At 41.3% G+C, this 23,254-nt stretch overlaps 1 long non-coding RNA gene across 1 annotated transcript; it reads right to left on the reverse strand.

The window, feature by feature from the left end:
* Positions 1–12,258: 12,258 nt before the first annotated feature.
* Positions 12,259–22,473, reverse strand: LOC127380013 (uncharacterized). The gene is made up of 3 exons (XR_007888408.1): positions 22,046–22,473; positions 19,676–19,735; positions 12,259–13,525 (listed from the first exon to the last, which is right to left on the reverse strand). It is a non-coding gene; the product is annotated as an uncharacterized LOC127380013 (long non-coding RNA).
* Between the last annotated feature and the right edge of the window lie 781 nt (positions 22,474–23,254).

The raw sequence follows: 23,254 nt of genomic DNA on the forward strand, positions 1-23,254 counted from the left end.
GTACTGTGTACCGTTCTGGACCCCACCATTTAAGAAGAACATGAAGGTCCTTGAATGCATCCTGGGGAGGGCAACAAAGCTGGTGGGAGGGCTGGAAGGGATGTCCTATGAGGAGCAGCTGAGGACTTTGGGTTTGCCTAGTTTGAAGAAAAGGAGACTGAGAAATGACACTGGAAGAGGTTTCCTGGAGAGTTGGTCAATGACTCAAGCCTGTCAGTGTTCAAAGGCACTTGGACAATGCCTTTAATAACACACTGTAAATTTTTGTCAGCCCTGAAGTGGTCAGGCAGTTGGACTAGATGATCACTGCAGGTCTCTTCCAACTGAAATAGCACTATAAATATTTCCTAATTGTATACAAAACCAGTGCTTATCAATAACTGAAACAAAAAAGTTGTAAGAATCACTTGATAGTGAGAAATTGATGGAAAACATTTTTCATAGCATTTTACAGGAGAAGGCATGTCATTGTTGCAAGATGAAAGGAAGAGATTTCTTTATGTATATCCTGTAGCACTAATTGCTACTTAAATAAAAAATAGGGATACCACTCTTGAAGCTAGATGTCATAATCAGTTAAGACATTCTCCAAAGCTATATGTGTTTTCTATTTCTTAAGTTGATTTTCTACTCTGACTTTATGTATATTTTCATGCTTCTCCATTTTTTAAATACTTTTCTGATCTAATGGAGTTTTAGTGGTCCATTCACCATCTAGACTTAATATAATTAGGCTTCAGGGCTGTCTGAAATTGGATCTTGGTTGTTCTGCTCAGGTCCTTGGCAATCCATTTTTGGTTTTCAAACGTTGCTAAAGATTAGTATTGCTGGAATCTTGTTACTTGACGTACATCTCCTTCATCTGATAGAGGAGATAATGACCAGGGATTTGTGAGGTAGTTATAGTATTACAGGAATACATAAATAATAGATAAATAACAGAATGTCCATCCCAAGACACTCTGTGACACCTGGGAGTCTGTCAAGGAGGACATCCTGAAGTTAACTAAGGAGAAAAACAAAGTTCTACACCACGGAAGAAGTAAAGCAAGGACTAGGAACCGCTCAGGTGAGTGACAGTTGATGGAAAGGAGATGGGGTCGTGGGTGATGTCAGTGCTCTGACTGCAGACAAGACAAATGGTATCCTGGGCAACATCCAGAGGGGCAGGCCCAGCAGATCAGGGAAGGGTAGCACCTGCCTTTGCTCAGGACTTGCAGGGCTGCACTTGGAATAGACTCCAGTGTTAGATGCCCAAGTTCATGAGGTACATTCAGGAACTGGACAGTCTCTAGCCAAGAGCTCTCAAGATGATCAGGAGCTAGAGCATGTGACATACAAGTGGAGGTCGGTAGAGCCATACTTCTTTAGAGTGTCAAAAAGAAGACTCGGGGGGAGCGTTAATAGCAGTCTGGTTTCTTTAAAGGCAGTTACAAAGATGACAGAGCCAAACTCTTTCTGATAGTGGCAGAATAGAAAGGAGCAAAAAATAAAAAATGTGGCTTGGAAGGTTCAAAAAGGACATTAGGAAAATCCTCTTCACTGCGAGGGTGGTGCTGCCACAGAACAGCTTACCCTGGGACCCTTTGAAATCTCTGTCCTTGGAGATTTACAAGACTCAGCTAGACGAAGCAATGGATGGCCTGGACTAGTACTGGCAATAGTCCAGCTTGGAGCAGGGGCTAGGACTAAATGAGAGCTCCAGAAGTCCATTCCAGCCAACACTATGATTCTATCATTCTAGTATCCTTTTGGTTTGGGGTTTTCTGTTTGTTTTTTCTTCACTGGGCTCCTTTGGCTGACTTTGGGCCCTAATGAGTCCCCTTCCACACCCTGCTCTTAAAATGCTATGGCTTCACATTTCTGCAGTACTTTTGAACTCTCTGGAAAACTGACCGCGGAATGAAAAAAAAATGTTTCTCTGCGTATTGACTCATTCTGTGTCTGTAAGAATTTCTCACAGATATCAACTGAACACAAATACAAACCAGAAGACCTAAATGGCAAGCCTGAATAGCACTATATTCAGCTGTGCAGGGGCTTATCTATTCTGTATTAGCAACCAAAAATCTGAAGTAATACTTTTTATTTTATTCTGGAAGAGGGACAGAAAGGAGTAAGAAAGGGTGATAATGCAAACCGAACTCTCAAATGTGTTTCAAAGCTGTTAAATTTAATACCAATCTGTAATTAAAAATCAGATTCTGGATGGGGCATATGGATTTGACTTTTTAGGGGTGCAAGAAGTAGATGTTTTGATGGAATCCTGTAGTTGTCCCTTTTTTATGTATGCTGGTTGTGACATAGTTTTAGGAGAAAGTCAAGCACATGTACTTACCTTTATTTTGGCTGAGTAAATTATATAAAATTAAGTCTTCATCAAACACATCCATATGTGAAATTCGTGTTTTACAGGATATGTATTACTGTTATTCTCTTGAAATATTCCTAGGAGGAAATTTAGCACTCTGAATAACACTACTAATTTCAATAATTATTATTAAGAATCATAGAATCATAGAATCATAGAATCTTAGGGGTTGGAAGGGACCTTGAAAGATCATCTAGTCCAACCCCCCCTGCTAGAGCAGGGTCACCTAGAGCACATCACACAAGAACGCATCCAGGTGGGTTTTGAATGTCTCCAGTGAAGAAGACTCCACAACCTCCCTGGGCAGCCTGTTCCAGTGCTCTGCCACTCTCACAGTAAAAAAATTTTTTCGTATATTCACCTTGAACCTCCTATGCTCCAATTTCCACCCATTACCCCTTGTCCTATCACTGGTCATCACTGAGAAAAGCCTAACTCCATCTCCCTGACACTCACCCCTTACGTATTTGTAAACATCAATGAGGTCACCCCTCAGTCTCCTTTTCTCCAAGCTAAAAAGACCCAGCTCCCTCAGCCTCTCCTCATAAGGGAGATGTTCTACTCCCTTAATCATCTTTGTAGCTCTGCGCTGGACTCTCTCAAGCAGATCCCTGTCCTTCCTGAACTGAGGGGCCCAGAACTGGACACAATACTCCAGATGCGGCCTCACCAATGCAGAATAAAGAGGTAAGAGAACCTCTCTTGACCTACTAACCACACCCTTTCTAATGCACCCCAGGATGCCGTTGGCCTTCTTGGCCACAAGGGCACATTGCTGGCTCATGGTCATCCTCCTGTCTACCAGGATTCCCAGGTCCCTTTCTCCTACACTGCTCTCCAGCAGGTCAGCCCCCAACCTGTACTGGTGCATGGTGTTTTTCTTCCCCAAATGCAGAACTCTACACTTGCCCTTGTTGAACTTCATCATGTTTCTCCCCGCCCAACTCTCCAGCCTGTCTAAGTCCCTCTGAATGGCAGCACAGCCTTCTGGTGTGTCAGCCACTCCTCCCAGCTTGGTGTCATCAGCAAACTTGCTGAGGGTACATTCTGTACCCTCATCCAGGTCGTTGATGAAGATGTTGAACAACACCGGTCCCAGTACCGACCCCTGAGGGACTCCACTGGTCACACACCTCCAACCAGATTCTGCCCCATTGACTACAACTCTCTGACTCCTTCCTTTCAACCAGTTCTTGATCCATCTCACTACCTGATCACCAAACCCATACCTGATCAACTTATCTACAAGGATGCTGTGGGAGACGGTGTCAAATGCTTTACTGAAATCAAGGTATACCACACCTACCGCTCTACCATCATCTATCCACCTAGTAATTTCCTCATAGAAGGCTATGAGGTTAGTCAAACATGATTTACCCTTGATAAAACCATGCTGACTGCTCCTGATGACCCCCATATCCTTGATATGCCTGGAGATAGTGACAAGAACAAGTTGTTCCATCACCTTTCCAGGGATGGAGGTGAGGCTGACCGGTCTATAGTTACCAGGGTCCTCCTTCTTGCCCTTCTTGTAGACTGGTGTGACATTTGCTATCCTCCAGTCCTCAGGCACCTCTCCTGTTACCCATGACTTACCAAAGATGATGGAGAGTGGCCTAGCAATGACCTCCGCCAGCTCCCTCAGCACCCTTGGGTGCATTCCATCCGGACCCATCGATTTATGGATGTCCAGATTACTCAACTGATCCCTAACCCAATCCTCATCTACCATGGCAAACTCCTCCTCTATCTTGACTTCTTCTGGGGCTATATGAATCTGGGGCTCATGGGGAAATCCTGCAGGAGTAAAGACAGAGGCAAAGAAGGCGTTCAGCACCTCTGCCTTCTTTATATGCTCTGTCACCAGGGCTCCCACCTCATTCATCAGAGGGCCAATATTGCCCCTAGTGTTAGATTTGTTGGCTATGTATTTGAAAAAGCCCTTTCTATTATCCTTAACCTGACTTGCAAGGTTAAGTTCCAAAGAGGCCTTAGCTTTCCTAATTGCCTCCCTACATCCTCTGACAACAGACCTATATTCCTCCCAAGTGACCAGCCCCTCCTTCCATAATCTGTAGATTTTCCTCTTCCACTTGAGTTTGCCCAGTAGTTCCTTTTTTAACCATGCAGATCTCCTAGCTCCCTTACTAGATTTCCTAACCAGAAAGAAAGAGGCTTTTATTGAAAAGAAACTTCCTTCTAAATATAGATCCCTAGTTGTCTGAGATACTCCTAATGGAACTCAGTTTTAATTACCTTACAGCCCAATTTAGCTTTAAGGACAGCACTACTATTACCTACCTAAAATATGTGAAAAGGTGAACAACTCGAGAGATGAGGGTTCTCTTCAGGAAACCAAGAGCCTCTGTGGTCTTGCTTAATGTTGCTCCTTAACCAGCTATGTCTTGTTTTACTGAGGCTCTGTTGAATCTTCTTTGCTGCTCTTCTGATATTAAGTGTCTTTATTTTGGTATTGCTTCCTTTTAAAATGAATGTTTTCAGGTATCTTTTTCATGTGCTTCTCATTCTTTCTTTCACTGGGAATGGTTCAGCTTTTGCATCTTTCTCTGTTCAATGAGCAGCCTTTTGAAACTGCTTAATCCAATGTAGGTCAGACAGGCTTCAGATTCTCTCATGTTTTTCAGACTGGATGTTACTGTCACATTTCTACAGACTAGAAGATTTTAAAATAAGCTTTCTATGCCTTCAGGCTTCAATCCCATAAAGGTGATGTCTTTTCTGCAACTCCTGCCAAAACAAAGGTGGTATTATGGAATTCAGCATCATATATAAATTCAGCATCTATATAAATAGTCAAATCGTTTAAAAATACAATTAATAGATTCAAGATGAAGGTAAAGCTCTATAATTAGGAGAAAGGATGCATATATTCAATTTCATTTTTTTTTTCCAATCCCAAACTCTCAGCTTCATTCAGGAGAGGGTGCAACACAGAGCAGGCTATCAAGGTAAGATTTTAAGGCTCTGATTTTCTCTGTAACCTCAGATGAGTGGCTATATTCACCTATGCCATCTAATATTTTAGCCATTCTTCTTGTTTATAACTTCTCACCACTGAGAACTTTGCTCATTTAAAAGCTAGGAAAATCAACAGTTACAATTAAAATTAGGAGTAGCCATGACTCCTTCCTTGCTCTAGGCATGAGTTCACCACTGCTGGAAATTATGAACTTTCTTTTTTCCATTTGTATATCTGCTTTGAGTTGGTTTTCTCATAACAACGGCATTTCCAAGTGCTCTTACATCTAAGTTTTAATATTGCAGTAAATTCTCTTAAAATATAGACAGTAGACCCAGAAGAATCTGGTCTGTGACTACTTAGCCTGCTCAGATTATTAGTCATGCAAAGGAATGATCTCAAATCCTATTGGTTTTATTGTATGCCACTAAGCATATCTGTAGAAACTCACATTGGTCAATAAAATAAGAATTTGGATAATGCAAAAGAATAAGAATTTTGGTAATGTAAAAGATCTTCTCTGATTTGGATCTGGATGAGCAACAAAAAAATCAGAATTACATGTTAACATGAAGAACATATACCTCTAGCAATCATTTCTCCAGCTCATTTTCTTTGCCAGTGGCCAGGGAAACAAACTGTCTGCCTTCTTTGCTATTGGAAGTCAGGGGGTTTAAAAACAGAGAGGGAAAGTGGAAGGCAAAAAAGAATTAATACTTCATCAGCAAAATTAACCTTTTGTCTATAATTCCCCTGAAAATAGGTAAAGGATTTTTCTGATGTACTGTATACTGCATTAACACCCTGAAATGGATAAAGTACATATTTTGTTATATATAAAAAAAAAAAGGGGGGGGGGGGGGGGAAGAAGTCTGATGATAGTCAACAGTGACTGGCATGCAATAAAATACATTCGGTATATGGTAAATGTTATTATCATTGTGTGATCAATCACTCACTAAAATATAATAAAAACACACACACACATGAAAATAAAAAATTGAGCTTATGATTACACATGGATCTGAATCAAAATCATCACCTTGAATGCCCCAGATCTTTGGGAAAGTTCAATGTGGACTTAAAGTTTGTGGTTTCCTGCTGTCTATACAAAGAGACTCAGCCAAAGTTTTGGTTCCAGGCACCCTTGAACACTGATTTAAATAAGTCTTTTATTATATGGCATAAAGAAACAAAAAATAAGTTAGCTATATTTTAGATTTAATTTAATTTTTAATTCTACTGGCAGTTCTGAAATATTCCAAGCAGAAATAGGTAGACTTAGTGGAGCCTCTTTTACATGTGTAGAGTGAAATTTTGGTGCTCCAGTTTGTTTGAGTCCTTTTAGCAGTGCTAATCTATCCAAACAAGAACGAAAATTGGGTCAAATATTTGGTTACTTGAGGTGTCTGACCTTGAGACATCAGATGAATGGCCAGACATCAAAATGCTCCTCTTACAATATTAGCACTTCCCCCTCAGCTTTTAAAAATATTTCTGTTTCTACCCTGTCTTCCTTCACCCCACTATTCCCAAGAAAGGTCAATAAGATTCTCTGACTGCTTTTGGAGACAATAAACATGACTTCCTCAGAGTACAGTAAAAGTTGATAAAAGTTTTGTTGCCTCAGTTATGGGGAGTTCAGATCAGGCTGAAGTAGGATTTATTTTACCAAAGGAAGAGGAGTGAAGTAAAACTGTAGTGATGTAGCAGTGTGCTGAGGAGAGCCCTGGAAAGCTAGATTTGCTGCCCATTTAGCACTTAGTGACATGAGAGTTAGTGACACCACTATTGGTCATAGGAGGAACTACTGCCATCCTGCAACATGGCTGCTGCTACTTTGGCTTAGCAGTATGTCTCTGGTAATAAAGGCTGGCCCACTCTGCCACTCCCTGAAGCCCACAGCCCTAGAAATTACATACTTTATTTTGCCTCAAGCTTGACCTTCTTTCTATGCCAAGAGTCTGGTAATATTGGATTTAGTGAAAGACACATGGAAATGTATGCTCATAAAGCCCATGGAGTTCCCAACACACGCACATTTCTCCACTTGTCTGTGTGGCATTGGGCAAGTCTGGCAACTTGGCAATTTTCATCATCAGTAACTTTGCTTCATTGGTAGCAAAAATGCTTTGAAAATCATTGTGCTCCTACATTGAAAGGCATTGACCCAACCTCCTGGCTCTTTAGACCTGTAGCCAGAAAAGGTTGTGTATGATTGCACGCAAGCTTGCTGTTGTGTTGGAACACTGACTAGCTGCATACTAATGTATACAAATTAGGAACTCTGCGGTGACCATTTTCCCTGTAAAACTATTGCAAGAGCCCATAATTTCTCCTCTTTTGGCTTTTCTCATATTTATTGTAACATAATAATATCATGTAATAAATGTGTAACCCTTTGGCAAACCTCATTCTTCTGTTCATTCTCTGGATTGACATGCCCGTTTGACTCACTGTCTGTCTCTCAAATGCATGTTTTGGGGTCTTTATCAGGTTTTATTTGAAGATGGGGCTGCTTAAAAGACAGATTCAAGATCCTAGTCCTCATATGTCTCGTACACTGCAATAGATCTATCATTTTCAAAGTCTTTTGAAAAGCAGCTAGTGTGCTACTTCAGTTTCCACCTTTGAGGCTAGAAAGATGGAGGTTCTTGCTGAACAGATCTCAGTAAAATCACCAGCAGACCTCAGGTAAAAACAAAATTATTCACAACTTTTGTTGTAGAGCCATCAAAATGCAATGCAAATGCAAAAGAGTCTGAAACAGTTCATTTTGGCATCTCAACCTGTGAATCAAATTTTCATATGATAGTGATCTTTTTGGATGTCCACTCTTCCAGATGATATCTTTGCCATGTGCTCATGACATGCTCTAGCTCTGTGATACCTGAGCAGTACTCTGAATGTAGTTCCCCAACCTGGCAAAATTAATCTCCTGCTACCAGAATGTCCTGGTTGTGTCTAAGTTTATATGCTAGGATGCTGTTAATGTGCTGTTTATAGATTTTTGGGCTACCAGTGTTGGCAATGATCTGAGGAGCTTCTCAGCACAAGCTCCACACTGCAGCACCCCACCATCATTAGCCACCCACCAAGCTCATGACTGATCAATTGAAAGAGCACTTTGACTGTGCTGCCTTTTGCCTAAGCAGAGCTCTTGTGCTGCAATACAATACAGGAATGGAAAAGAATAAATTAGCAGAACCCTTCCTAGGTTTCTTGAGGGACAGCTCTGTCCAACTAAGCATTTTTGATAGCTGCTTTTTCACATTAGTGGAAGGGAAAGTTCTACCTGTAATCCTTTGTATTTGGGGTGTGCCTTTTTAATTATTATTTTAGGGAAATACGAACACTCTGAAAGGCACTTATCACATAAAATGCAAGATGTCTACATGTGAGCTAGTCTCTTAGGCTTCCTTTGTTAGTCAATAGAGAGGAACACCTTCCCCCTCATACTTAAGGCAAATACCTACCGTGGGTTTGTTGAAGTGTGCTTATTTCTCTCCATTCAGTACATAGGAGACTTCAGATAGCTACATTGTTGGTGTATAGTATTAGGTGAGGTGAATCCTTCCTGTATGTGTAATGCTTTGAGACAGTACAGTGCTACTTTTCAACACAATCTTCATGTTAATAGTTACATTACTATAATATCCAATTACTTCCAGCCATATTCTTAAATCCCTTCTGCCCCCTTTTTGATATTTCATGCTGAAGCCACTTTTAAAGATCTGCCAGTCCCTGCGGGAACATGTATCTTGTTGATGATGGATGAATAAATGTATATTCTATATTGACAACACTAAGACTCCATGAGCTGTGTGCTGGGAAGAAAAGCTATCACAGCATTTGCCTTGTGGCAATTGAAAGTGATTACCTGTAGGCTGAAAATTATTGTGTCATTATTCCATTGAAATAGAATGAACTCTTCTTAAAATCACAGGTAATCTGTTTTTAAGGATGTTTAAGTAACAGAAAGCTGACAAAGTGAAATTTCTTCCCCCTTCTCTAGATTCACCTTTGTTAAACCTTTGGATCTCTGTTACTTCCCGACTATGTGGCTTATTTAAAATGTCCTGCTGTGTTATCTGTTTTTTCAGATATCAATAGGTGTCCTTGAGCATCCTTGGGATTTGAATAATGAAGAAGTCAGTCTGATGTAAAAGCAAAAGGAGCTTACATTTATGGTAGTAGCAATAATGATGGTACAACATCACACAGTGGCTCCTGGAAGAAGACAAATGTCAAAACAGCATGAAAAACTCCTCTTGCACACTGTTAAGATTGTCCAGAATTCTCCCAGAATAACAAACATGATCATTTTGATGAATTGAAAGCTAATATACATGTCACTCCTTTCACAAAGACAGCTAGCTTCAGACAGGAACTAATTGTGCTGTCTTGTTTAAAAACAGAGAAATCGTCTTTTGTTTCAGCACATTTTCTCTATAGTATTTTGCTGTTCTTGCCTGAAAACAGGCTGTGTATAAAATGGTTGCGTGAAAGGGTTAGCAATCCGAGACACGCTAGTGGACATTGCTGAGGATGTAACAGCACATTACTTGCCTAAGAGAAGGGTATGAAGATATTTGGAGAGCTAGCACACCTCAGTGGAAACTCTGTGTACTACAACAAACAACATTTTTTAATTAAATCAATTTGTTTCCAGTGTTGTCTTAACATAGTCCTGCATTTTACCTAGTTTCTAAGCTTTTGATCTATTTGTTCTGTTTTGGTTTTGCTGTTGTTCTTTTTTGAGCTTGCATGGCTTCCATAATTCTCCATTTTAATAAGTGGAATTCAGAAACAGTTTTCTTTTTCATTGAAAAAGAAGAGTGTCTTTAGGAGGATAACATCTAAGGCAATAGCACTGGTCTTTCTGCAAAACCTGCACTTTACTCAGTAATCTTTCAAAAGCAATCATTTTCCCCAGGATAGGGATGGTAGCTACAGATTTAATTTGTCAGAGCTGCCCAGGCCGTAACACTCCAGATAAATTCAGTGGGAACTGTGGATGGCTATCACTTCTGTGACTCAGGCCTTGAGCTTACTGGAAGCAGAAGTGAGCACTGACAATCTGCATACACTGCTACTACAGACACTGTGCTTTGCAAGGCTGTAACCTCCATATTCTCCTCTGATGGTCCCAGGAGAGATTGTTTTAAAGAAACAGATTGGAGAAGTACACACCAAATAACTATGTGAACTAGAAAATCCCATTCCTGACCGAAGTACGTTGAACAGAGTATTTGCTTCATGTGCTATCGACTCACACTGGGTTATTTAAAAAAAAAAAAAAAGGAGGGAAGGGGGAGAAGCCCATCTACAGTTACCTCTCCCTTCCAATTTTCACAATAAGTAGGGCATAGAATCAACATATAAAAAGAAAATAATTATTTTTTTTTTTTTCACACATATGTTCATGCATACAATAATTATATCAGTAGGATCTTTGCCAGCAAATGTTTATTCCTTTATTTTTTTTCATCTGGCCGCTTTCCTCAGCTGTGTGACTGGGTTTGAGTTCAATTTCAGCCTTGGTTAAGAATGTTATTACCTTATCAGGATAATGTTCTATGAAGTTCTGAACAGCTGTGGGTTTAGTTCACTTCCCAGTACAGAAGTCTCAAGCCTTCCCTTCCCAAAAATTCTAACATGACTTATTCCAGTGTATACAGAAATTTAATGGGTATAATGTATTAATTTTTAACTGTCTCACCTTCAAAATTATAGTCTGCAAGTTAAGTTTTAAAATAGAGGGTATCTGAGGGAATCTTGTGCTGCTGCTCCTCGACCTGTTCTTGGGAGAAAGACAAGGCTGTGTGGTAGTGACATAAGAGAACACCCCTTCTGGAGGTTCATAAAAACCTTGTTTCCTAAGTTATCTATGTAGTTTTGATACTTCAAACTGTAGTTAGCCAATAGGACACAATCACTGGCATGGATTTTTCTTGTTGCTTTTTTTCCTTTGTTTTAAAGAAATTTATTAATTACATAAGCCCTTTTCCTGACCCTTACCCCAGCCCCCAAAGGACTGTGAGACCAGGGATGGTAGGGAATCCAAAGAGACAATGAGACAGAATGATGTGTGAAATATGGATCATCTGCAACACAATATATAGAAACATCAGGTCGAATGTCTTTAACTCCTCTAAATTTTCAAAATGAATGATTGAAAAAACTGAACGAGTATCCTTCTCCCCTGTTTTCTGTAGTGCAAATCCATTATATTTTTCCTCAAGGCAATTCCAACTTTGAAATCATTAATACATTGCAACAGATACGGTACACTGGCTCGTAAAAATGGCCACAAACAGGTCTGCAGTTTCTTCTTTCTATAAATGAGGCCCAAATATGGAGATAGCTTTGTCTGATAGTTCTTCCTTCTTGTTGAGACATCCATAAATGCCCTTAGAGAAAAGCTGAAGAATGTGAAAGGTGTGAGTCTAATAGACATACTATATAAAATACGTGTAGTTTTCATCATTGATTCCCAAAATTCAGAATGAAACATGGCAAATTTCTTCCTATCACCCAGTTGTTCTCTTCAGTACAATGAGTACTTGACTGTTTCATGTTGTAATAATTAGTGACAAAGGGATGGAGCATGGAACAGCTAGATTTTGCCCCACTGTTAGTTCCCATAATTTGAAGCTGTGCCGTCTTTGAAACAGTAAAAGATATCCATAATAGATGTGGTTTCTAAGATCTTCTGTAGGAGTTCTTTTCAAAAGCTGTATTGTTTCCATGGATGCTGCCGTATAATCTAATTATTCCTGATGGGTTGCCTATTGTACCACAGGATTCTTCAAAGGAAAGGAAAACAGCAAGGTAGATCATTTGAGCAAAAATCTTTTATTTGTTTAGGACAATGTTTCACAAAAGCTCTATCTGGGAAGGGAAAGAAATCTCTTCTGAGCCTCCTTTCTTTCAGAACTCAAGTTGCTATAATCATATAAAGCAGCTCTGTGTACTGTATGCTTTATCCTTTCCTTTCATTGGATGACAGAAGGCATTTCAGCCCCATGTTGGGGTGGGTTTTTTTCCCACTGAAAAATTAAATCATTTGTATTGTAAGATCTACTGTAGACAACCGGGGTAAAGCAACCCCAAGTAGTCAGAGAATACATGCCAGGCCGAACACCTGCAGCTTGTCAAAGGAATTATTCCACTCAGCTCAGTTGGAATCTTTTAGAGATAAGATATACAGTGGTGCAAAGGAGTTGATATTTACATCCACCTCATTAAAGTGAATCAGCTTCCTATTATCACAGAGTCCCAAGTTCCTAGACCACATAATGAATCTCACTTGGTCTGTGTTGTCTGCAACTGCACTGTTTTTGACCTTGACCATTGTGCTAACCAGTCCCGTTGCATGTGCTGTTTCTCAGGACACCTTTGCACCTGCGTAACTAGGCACCAGTCAGCTCTTCCCAGTGAAGGGCCTGGAACTGTAATTTATCGTGTCAAACAACAACATCCTGAGTATATGAGAGTGCTCTCATCTTGCTGTGAATGCATTAAAATGAATGTTTCCCTTACATGCACTGTCTTCCAAGCTACATATTGTAAGGAGAAGATGGTTGTGTGGGAAACTAATGAGTGCATAGAAAACTACTCAGGCATATCAAGTGGAAAAAGGATGGAGGCTCAGAACTCTTTCTCACTGTCATCCACTCATCTCTTAGAGCTATTGCCACGGTACTACTATTTTTCTCAGCTAGCTTCTGTTTTGGAGTTTTGCCATTCTTTTCTATGGAAAGATTTTCCACTATTTAAGTGGAGTCTTGACTTTGTATAGTCTACAAATAAGTCAAAGCTATATAGATTTTCCTTTACATTGCCTTTCAACAGCAATTACTGTTTACTAAAGTGACCTATGTTGCTCCTGTATTATCATTATTCCCATATTCCCATATGAGTCAACAGTCTGCTGTAGCACTACTCAACTGTTTCTTTATGTGACATCTATCCTTAACAGTTGAGGATAGTTTGAATTGATAAATGGTAGAGTTCTGCTTTTCAGTAGAGGTAGCTCAGCTTTGTTTCCTCCAATGGTTACCAACAGAGAATTCAGAGTTCAGGATCCATAAAGAGATACAGCAGAGACAAACATGCAGCCTGTGGCTCTCCCTAGGGAAGGACTCTCCGAGCAACACAGAGCTGAACTCCTGGAAGAGGAAGAGAAACAAGTCAGGAGTGGAACCAAAGCTGCAATCTTCTTGGAAGAACTAATGGAAATACTTTTGAAGGCTGCAGCCACTGGAGCTGAAGGGAAAACCAACATTTTTGTTCAACCCAGCCCCAAGAGAAGGTGAAATTCTGTACCCTTTTCCTTTCTTCTTGATTTTCTACTATTCATTCAAGGTAATGTTACACTACTTACACATGTGATTACTCCCAAACAAATCAGATTCTTCATTCAAATTAGAGATAAACTGTTTGTTTTAAATTAAGTGGCTGGATTTTACTTTGACTAGGGTTTTACTAATTGTGGAATGGAAAAGTACTGATACAGTGAAAACTGAGATTTGTGTTCAGTCCTGACAATGGCGAAATCCAAGGGGCTGAGTACCAGAGTCCTTGTCCTTTGAAGGTTCCTTCTCTCTTGTTCATCATTCTTTCCTGCAGTTCAGCCAGTCTCATCTCACGTGAAGCCACATGAAAAGGAAGAGATGATGCCCCTCCAGCTAGTAGTTGTTATCATGGAGGGATTTGATTCAGACAGTGGAGAACCAGGACAATAGAACAATGTACTCAAGGCAAATTAGTTTACAAGCAAACGGGCTACCTTCTACAGCTAAGTCTTCTTCCAGCATATAGATGTCTTATGTATGTATTGAAGCAATAAAGACAGAAGGAAGCAATATCACCATAGATCTGAATCCAGTGCAACAAAAAACTTTTAAGAATTATGTCTACACTTTATTTACCTGTGTTGGAGCACCATTTTTGTTCTTAAAGCTGAGAAGTTTACAAAGTAGCAATTCCCATTCCCTGTCCCCCTGTGCAGCTGTGGGGAGGAGGTAGAGAAATCAAGAGAAAAGTAATTTGGGCCCAGGAAGAAGGGGAGGGTGGGGGAAGGCAGTTTTGAGATTTGGTTTTGTTTTTCATTGTCCTGCTTTGAATTTTTTGGTGACAAATTAAACTGATTTTTTCCCCAAGTCAAGTCTGTTGTGCCTGTGGCCATAATAGGTGAGTGAACCCTCCCTGTCATTGTCTCAACCCACCAGCTTTTTATTTTCTCCTCCCCATCCCTCCCTCTGGCAGGAGGATTGAGTAAGTGGCCACCTGGTTATTTGTTGCCAGCTGAGCCTAAACTACCCCAGTTATGGCCACTATTTATAGAATCATAGAATCATTGCATCATAGAATGTATTGGGTTGGAAGGGACCTCTAAAGGTCATCTAGTCCAACAACCTCACAATAAACAGAGGCATCTCACACTAGAACAGATTACTCAGAGCCCCATCAAGCCTGACTTTGAATGTCTCCAGGGATGGGGCCTCCACCACCTCTCTAGGCAACTTGTTCCAGTGATCCACTAGCCTTACACTAAAGAACTATTTCTCTAGTGTCAATTGACAGGGAAAACAGGGTCCTGGGTTATCACACACTGTTTGTATGGCTTCTGACATACGTTAGGTCTTAATAACATAGACTCTAGGAGTTATTTAGTTTGGAAGAAATATCTCTCTGTAGGAGTCTCTGTAGGATTGTCCAAAGCAGGCTTAAGGTCAAAGTTGAGCCAGGTTGCTCTGAGCTTTCTTGGTGCAGTTGGGTTTTATATACTTCCATAGCTGGCAATTCCACAGCCTCTCTGAGATCCTGTATGGATGTCTGACCCACTGTCATTGTAAATAATTTTTTTCATTACACCTAACCTCAGTTTTCCCACTTCTGTGAGTATTTGTTGCCATTTTTCTGGGCACATCTGGGAATACTTTAGTTCAGTCTTCACCTAGGAGGTATCTCGTGAGAACAATTAGATCTTGTGCTTGGCCTTCTCTGGGTTGAACAAATATAGCTCTCTCAGCCTTGTTCATACATCATGTACAACTAAATATTTTTATGTAGTAAGAGGGGGAAAATTATGACAATTTGAACAGCACAGGAAGAAAAAACGTGACAGGAAGTCTGACTTGATGAGAAAAGGTGCTGAGGGAACACTGAGGCAGCCAAAAAGATGATAGGAAATGGTGAACATGAAGCAGAAAATGTAATATGCAGAAGAGGTCTTAAAAAGTGGAAGAGCTGAAGAGGCAGGATGCTCTAGTGGCCAAGATTGCAGCAGGATTTTTTGTGGGTATTTGGTGGAGTTTGTGTCTGTTTGGGGTTTTGTTGCATTAGGGTTTTTTTTTGGTTGGTGTGTTGTGTGTTGCTTGGTTTTTGTTTTGGCTTTGGGGTTTTTTTGCGATGATGGTTGGACTCAGTGATCTCAGAGGTCCTTTCCAACTATGACTATTCTGTGATTCTAGAAAATAGGCAGGAAATGGAGCGGCAGCTCCACTACCTTCACAGAAGAGGGCAAGGGGTGTTCCTTTTGAAAAACATGCTTCTCCATGTGAACTTAGAGCAGCATTTTGACAGAAGCTCATTCCTGCTTTGGGAAGAGAGGGATTAAGAAAGGCTTTTGACGGAAAGAGAAAACTGACATGACCAGTGCAAAAATTAAATGAGATCTGGAGCCCACAAACCAGACAACTCCTTCATATTTCCTGTTTCACTTGGAAAGTCTACAGAAGGCTTTCCCTCTTCCTACAAATTTGCTTCTCTCATATCTTTGCCATAGTCTAGAAACCATCATGGCTACAGGACAACCAGTATTAAGTAACAGACTTGGCATTGTTGTTCCAGGGTAAGCACAAAAGAACCAATGTTTTCCAATCACCTTCAGTTGGGGCTTTTAAAATTTGTAGGTAATATCAAATCAGGAGGGGCTGCAAATGTACTGGAACACAATGTTAGAATTCAAAGTGGTCTTGACACAATGGATAGGGTCCAAAACCAGCAGGGTCCTCACTTTTGTAAACTGAAGACTATTCTTCCATTCCCCACATCCTCACAAATTTTATGATAGTCTAACTTTATTGACTACTTCAATTGATCTTGATATATACTAAAGAGGAAGTACAATCAGACTTCCAATTTGGAACTTTACAGCCTATTTTTTCATTCTTGAACCAGCTACAAAACTTCTTATGAGAAAAATATAGTTTAAAACTGAAGAATACAGAAGTTAAGCTACCAGAAGTATTTCTGTAATCAGATAGTATAATATAGATTCTGTTGTACCATTTTTAGAGGCATTGTTCTTCACATAACTTTGAGAAGAAAGAAAATATGGCTATCCTTGGTACTTGACCTTGAACAGTAGATTCAAGCCCTTTGGTTCTTAAGTTATTTTGCTGCATTGCTGCTGCTTCTCTTCCTCAACAACATATATAAGAATATTGAATACACTCTGCCATTATTAGACAAATGACATGGCAAAGTTGGGCTATTTTTTCAGCAGCAAAACTGACTCATCACTGAAAGAACTCCCCCCCATTCCATATTATCCTATTAATTTATTTTTAACTTTCACTATTAACTCTGTTTTAATGAGGCAAAAGTGCTTGTGGTCATGTGAGAAAACCAGTGTTTTACAGAAGACTATTTTTATTTATAACTTTGCCTACCCAATTTTTTATCTTTTGTTTTTTTCATCCCTTCTCTACCTCCTTCATAGTTAAAACAAGTCATTCTCATGGTAGAGCTGTTATTGCTGTGATTTCCAAAGAGTACTTTGATATGTAAATAGTTCCATACTGGTGTGCACGAACAACAATGCCAACCATGAATATATTCATGGTTGCCATAAAATGGCCAAAGTAAGTTCTTAATTGTTTACATTAGTTTGATATGCTCAGCACTGTCTTAACCAGAAAAGCAAAGAAATGTTTGAGGGGAACCACTGAAAAGAAAATTGTATTAGTTGGGGTGTAACTATTTTATCAAAATAATCTTATGGCCATCTCCAGAATTACTGCTGGATGAGCACTGAGAATGGTTTTTGTATGTTTCATAATGCCTTTACCAGTGCTGACACAGTTTGTAAATCCCTGCTAATGCTATAGTTACTTTGATAGTGTGCAACAAAGCATAACGTAATCCTTTGGGCTAAACCAAATATCTAAAAATAATTAACAAATAATATATTGTTCTGTGCCAAAACACTGATCACATGCTTGTTGATGCAAATATATTTTCTTTGCTCATTCTTCCTTTAGTACAGCCAATATTTGAAGCAGACTTACTTCAGACAGATGGCTGGAATAAATAAAGCAAATCTGCCAACGTGCAGCACTCAGTCAGCCAGGTGGACAAGGGATACATCCTTCCTTGCTATGGTGGGTTGGATTTTTTAATTTCCCATTTGGATTTCATTGCACACCAGCTTTTGTAGGGATGTGCAGTGTTTAATACAGTCTGCTGGCCTGGTCTCAGCCAGCAGCAACACTCCCAGCCAGACATTTGCTCCCTCCCCTTAGTGGGACAGGGAATCACTCACTAGTTATTACTGTGTGCCAGACAGACCAATTTTGTTGCAATTCCCCATCAAACACCAACTAATTGCCAGCTAAAATAAATACTTAATTACTAATTTTGGTAGTGGGGAACAAAGATGATGACAAGACTCGTTTATCCGCTTGGGGAGAAGGGATTTCCTCCCCCTTTCCCTCGCTGAACTTCCCCTGGGCACCTCTCATGGGCAGAGTTAAACTCAGTCCCTGTGCAGGCAGGGGCTGTGGCCAGGCCACCGCTGCTCCTCCTGCTGCTCCTTCCTCCTCACCCGGTGCCTGGAGCCCTTTCTTCCCTCCTCCCCCTCTCCCCCTGGTGCTCGCAGGGCCATTTCTCACACTTTTCCCCTCACTGCTGGGCAGCATTTTGCCCTTCCTTACAGAGACTTTCACCGAAGTGCCACCCTGGTGGCTCTGGGGCTCAGCTGCAGGGGGTCGGTGGAAGCTGGCTGAAGCTGGTTGTGTCCAGCACAGGGCAGCCCTGGACACTCCCCACAGCAGGTCTGCAGCCCCTGATAATACCTGAGCACCTGCACGCCAGGCACACAGTAAGAGTAAATCTGAAAGAAGTGAGTTTTTTGTACCCACGAAATAGCAGCCTAGTCCACAGCGGTGAGAAAATCAACAGGTGAGAGCTGGTGGGAGGTGGCTTTTAAAGCAGAGCACCCTTAGCTTCCAGCCATGATACCTGCCTGTAAGGTGGATGACTGGGACCCCTGGCGTGACGAAGAGCAACGCCAACACTCACAAAGCATATGCTTGGACATCAAGGTACTCTCTTGCTCCAACTCAGGACATCAGAGACCTATTTTCTGGATAATTAGAAGGGAAACAAAGGAGAAGCACAGGCCAAGAAGGCTAGCAGTCCCCAGTACTGAAGCTCAGGATCTCATAATAAGGCACAGGTGCAGGCAGCCACAGGAGGCATCTCCTGGAGGCACCTCCTGAAGACACTGGTGACTGTGGAGCAAAGCAGGGGAAAGAGACCCAGGCGTTGAGGTACGTAGCAGTGTTCTGCTGCCTTTTCTCTATAGCTGTTTGCAGCTATAGAGAAAATATATTTTTTAGGTTTAAATATAACAAAATGTGGGAGGGGGGAAAAAAAAAAAACCCACACAGTTTTAAGAAGGGAAGAGCAGGTTAAAGAATATTTTGGTGAATTAAACATAGTCAAGTTAGCAGACACTGATGAAATTTACTCAAGTACTTTGGAAACTAGCCAAAATAATTTCTGAATCACCTTTAGAGATTTCCTAGGGGGCCGGGCAAGTATAACCATGGCACATGCATCAAAATATGGGAAATGAGGGACCTGGGGAATTACTGAACATGCATCCTTGTTAGGATAATTGAGGGAAAAAATGTGGTTAGCTCTGAAACTGAGACAATCTCTCAGAGGAGGGTGCCTGTTCAATCTTGCATCAAGTCTTGGATGACAAAAGGGAAAGAACATAAAATCAGCAGGGGAGGAACTGCAATTTTAGAGAAAGTTATGAGAATTCAAAGTTATTTCAAATCAAAGTGAAATTCGCTCAGAAGGACTGGAATGGAAACACCAGATACATGGGTACAAATGGAAAATAAGCATGCAACTGAAGAGCACAGAGATTTGGAGATTACAATTTCAGTGCAAGATAGCCATATGATTTCCTAGAAAAAAAAAAGGCAGAAGCAGTGCAAGTAACAGTGTGCAGGTGTGACCATAGTGTGTGACCACAGTTTTCTTTTTTTTTTTTTTGTGTGTGTAAACAATGATACCTCTTTCCTCTGGGGAAGAATTAGTGGTCTTGTGGACTTTCTTCCAATTATCGAGACTTTCTGTAAACAGAATGAAAAAAACCAAACCATTTAAAAAGCTGCAGACATAAAAGCTCTCAAAACTTCCTTGTTACAAATTTTGTTTTAATTTTTTTTTTTTTTAAGCCAGATTGTAAGAGATGCTGAGTGGCAGTATAGTGGTAACTCAAGGGAGGAATCACACTGCAGAAAATACTGGTAAACTGTATGCCACTACAGAGAACATAAGATGCCAAACAAGGGATTCATTCCAGCTGATGAAGCAAGTTTGGAATAGCTGTTTGTGTATCTAATGAGATGCGGGACTCCTGCCACCTCAGCTTGCAATTACTGTGCCCAGAGGTTTGTGTATTTTAGCTTCCAGAATTGCACAACCTAGAAGGTAGATCACAGCTCCAGAAATAGTCATTCACAGCTTCTTCTTCAATTGGTTTATTAAACTGTATATATTTAAAAGGTTGCTGATTAGATACTTGAATACTATGTAAGAGTGATTCTAGAGAGCAAAAATATGGTTATTGTCTTCCTGGACAAAAAGTACTGTTAATTTAATGACAATTAATATGTAGTTAAATTGTGGGTCATTAACTAAGAAAATTGCATTAACATGACAAAAAAATACATCCTAGAAAAAAAAAAGTGTCATCAGAGACAATTTCCACTTCTGCACTTTAATTTTATTAATTTATTAATTTAGTATTTAATTTTATTTGTAATTAGGTCAATTGCCATTTTATTTGGATAAATTATCAAACCTCACTAGAGCACAAAAAATAATTCCATTCAAGCCACTCAGCACTGCTCTGCTCTGGAATCAAGAGCTTACCCTCAACCAGCCAGAGCCTCTATTCCTAGCCAGCCAACCAGACCGTCTTCCCTGGCCAGCCAGCCCAAGCAGCTCACCCTGGCCAGCCAGCCACAGCCTGTTTCTCCAGACATCCAGAGATTCACAGCCCCAGCCACCCAGCCGGAGACTCTCAAGCCTGGCCAGCCAGCCAGTGCCCTTTCCCCTAACCAGCCAGCCAGAACCCACTTTCCCAGATGGCCAGCCAGAGCATCTTTCAGTGGTCAAGGAACCATATAATTTTAACTGGCCAGCCAGCCAGAGCCTGTTTCTCCAGCCAGCCAGCCAGAGACTCTTTCCCCAACCAGACAGAGACTCTCAGCCAGGGCTAGCCAGCCTGAGCAGCTCACTCCAACCAGCCAGCCAGAGCCACCCAATTGGCTAGCTACAGTCTCTCAACCATGGCTAGACAGCCAAAGCACCTTTCTGTGGCCAGCCAGCCAGAGTCTCACTCCCCAGCCAACCAGCCAGAGTATGTTTCTCTGCTCAGCCAGCCAGGGCCACTCCACCCTCACTACTCAGTCAGAGATGCTAGCCCAGATCAGACAGACAGAGTCTCTTTCCCCAGCTAGCCAAACAGAGCAGCTCAACCCCAGTCGCCAGCCAGTGCATCTCACCCTAGTGGGACAGCCAGAGACTCTCAGTCCGGGCCAGCCAGCCAGATCACCTTTCCCATCGAGCCAACTGGAGCCTCGCAACCATGTCCAACCTGCCAGGGCACCTGCCTCAGCCAGCCAGCCAGAGCATCTACCCTGTCTGGCTGGTCAGACACTCTTTCCTCAGCCAACTAGCCAGATTGTCTTGCCTGTCCAGACAGACAGAGCAACTTGTCCTGTCCAGCCAGACAGAGCTTCTTTATCCAGTCAGCCAGCCAGATTCTCTTGGCCATGCCAGCCAGAGCAGCTTGCACCCAGCTAGAGTTTCTTTCTCCAGCCAGCAAGCCCAGAGGGTTGCTTTGCATAGCACAGGATTATTGTGGGAAACCATGTCACAATCCCTACTAAAGTCTATGTAGACAAGATCATTTGCTCTTACCTTCTCCAAGGATTCATCTTATTTAGCACTGAAGCCAATTAGGCTGGTCAAGCATCATTTAACCTTAATGAATTAATATTGACTATTCTTGCTTACCTTGTTCTCATTTGCCCAGAAATGGCTTCCAAGACTTGTTTTTATCAGTTTTCCAGCAACTGAAGTGAGGGTGATGTCTGTAGGTCCTCAAATTGTCCTTTTTCCATTTTCACCTGGAATGTGGACTTCCCCAATCTCTGGTATAAGAAAGAAGTCTAATCTCCTGAACCCCAGGATCTGTACTCTGCAGTTGCATTCCCCCTGCTCCTCAGGATCTTGAGCTCCCACTGTCATGGTTTCTATTAATATCTCTCACCAGAATGTTTATCACCCTGTATCACCTCCATCACAAGACTCTAGTACTTATGGTGCACGTTTACTTGGACACCTTAGAGCTGCAAATAGCAAGAACTTACCATTGCTATGACCTTTCTCTGAAGCTGCTGAGGCAGTATTTCCCAAAGCCTCTGCAATATTTTGCCTTCAGTTTTCTCATGCCATTGTTTTCATGCTCCTGTTCTCATGGCCTTGCACCTGTAAACCACAAGACTCTTGCTATGAGAAGCAACAACTTTTCACAGCATGGGGAAATGGGACACAACAATGGGAACAAAACCTCCCCTTCACTACCTTGTTTTGCACATTTCAGTTTATGTTGGCAAAACCCAGCCACAGTGTACAACAGAGCAGGTAAGTAATTTAGTCAATTAATTTTTCATTATTTTAGCCCTATTTAATTCCTTGGTTATCAATATTTAATTCCTTATCTAATTCACAGTAAACCATCAAGGGGATTATAATTTAATTAATAAAAAAATACTTTTAAAATCTATTATAATTAGCATTATTCAATTATTCTTTTCCAATAATGGACACCATTGGAGCTTAATAACCAATGTACAGTAATTGCACCTGATCACCATATTTCTGTCAGCACTAGTAGTGTCATGAACAATCAAAAGGGAGATTACATGGGTCCTTACAAAAAAAGGATACAGTGCAGAAAGGATACAGTGCAGCTGTGTTGTGCTGCCAGGACCCCTTTTGGGAGGGGTCTCCAGCTCTCTGGAAGCCTTGCAGCAGGATGCCATGGTGTTACGCTGTCTCAGGAGTCCTGTACAGATGGAGGCAAGACTTTCAGGCCCCTTCATATACCCTGCTCCCCCAACAGCTCCCCAAACACTGCCTTGGCTCCCCTCCCAAGGCCACAGCCACACTGACTCTGGGCAGCCCTAGGAGGCCCTTAAATAGGTGTGGACAGCCCCACTCATGTTCCAGAACCCACCAGTCACCAGAACTCCAATCAGCCAATCCAGAAGCAGCTGACAGAGGCCCCAGAAGCTTCTGGAACCGACTGCTGAGAAACAGTTAAGTGGGAGTTAATAGATAAATAAACACTGCCAGAACAGACAGAGCAATGAGGTGAAATAAAAATAAAACACACAGAAAGAAGCTACTGCCCAGAGGAGCAAAATGGCCCCAGCAGGTGGCCTCTGCTGTGTGCCAGGTCCATGGCAGCTCCCTGTTACAGGTGCTGGGCTAGAGAGCCCCAGCCAAGTGTAACCTCCTGCCAAACCAGACATGGCTCTGCTGTCCCCTGCTGTGTTGCCTTGGGTACGGTTCTG

Source organism: Apus apus, chromosome 1 (genome assembly GCF_020740795.1).
Source record: "Apus apus isolate bApuApu2 chromosome 1, bApuApu2.pri.cur, whole genome shotgun sequence".
Taxonomy (NCBI): domain Eukaryota; kingdom Metazoa; phylum Chordata; class Aves; order Apodiformes; family Apodidae; genus Apus; species Apus apus.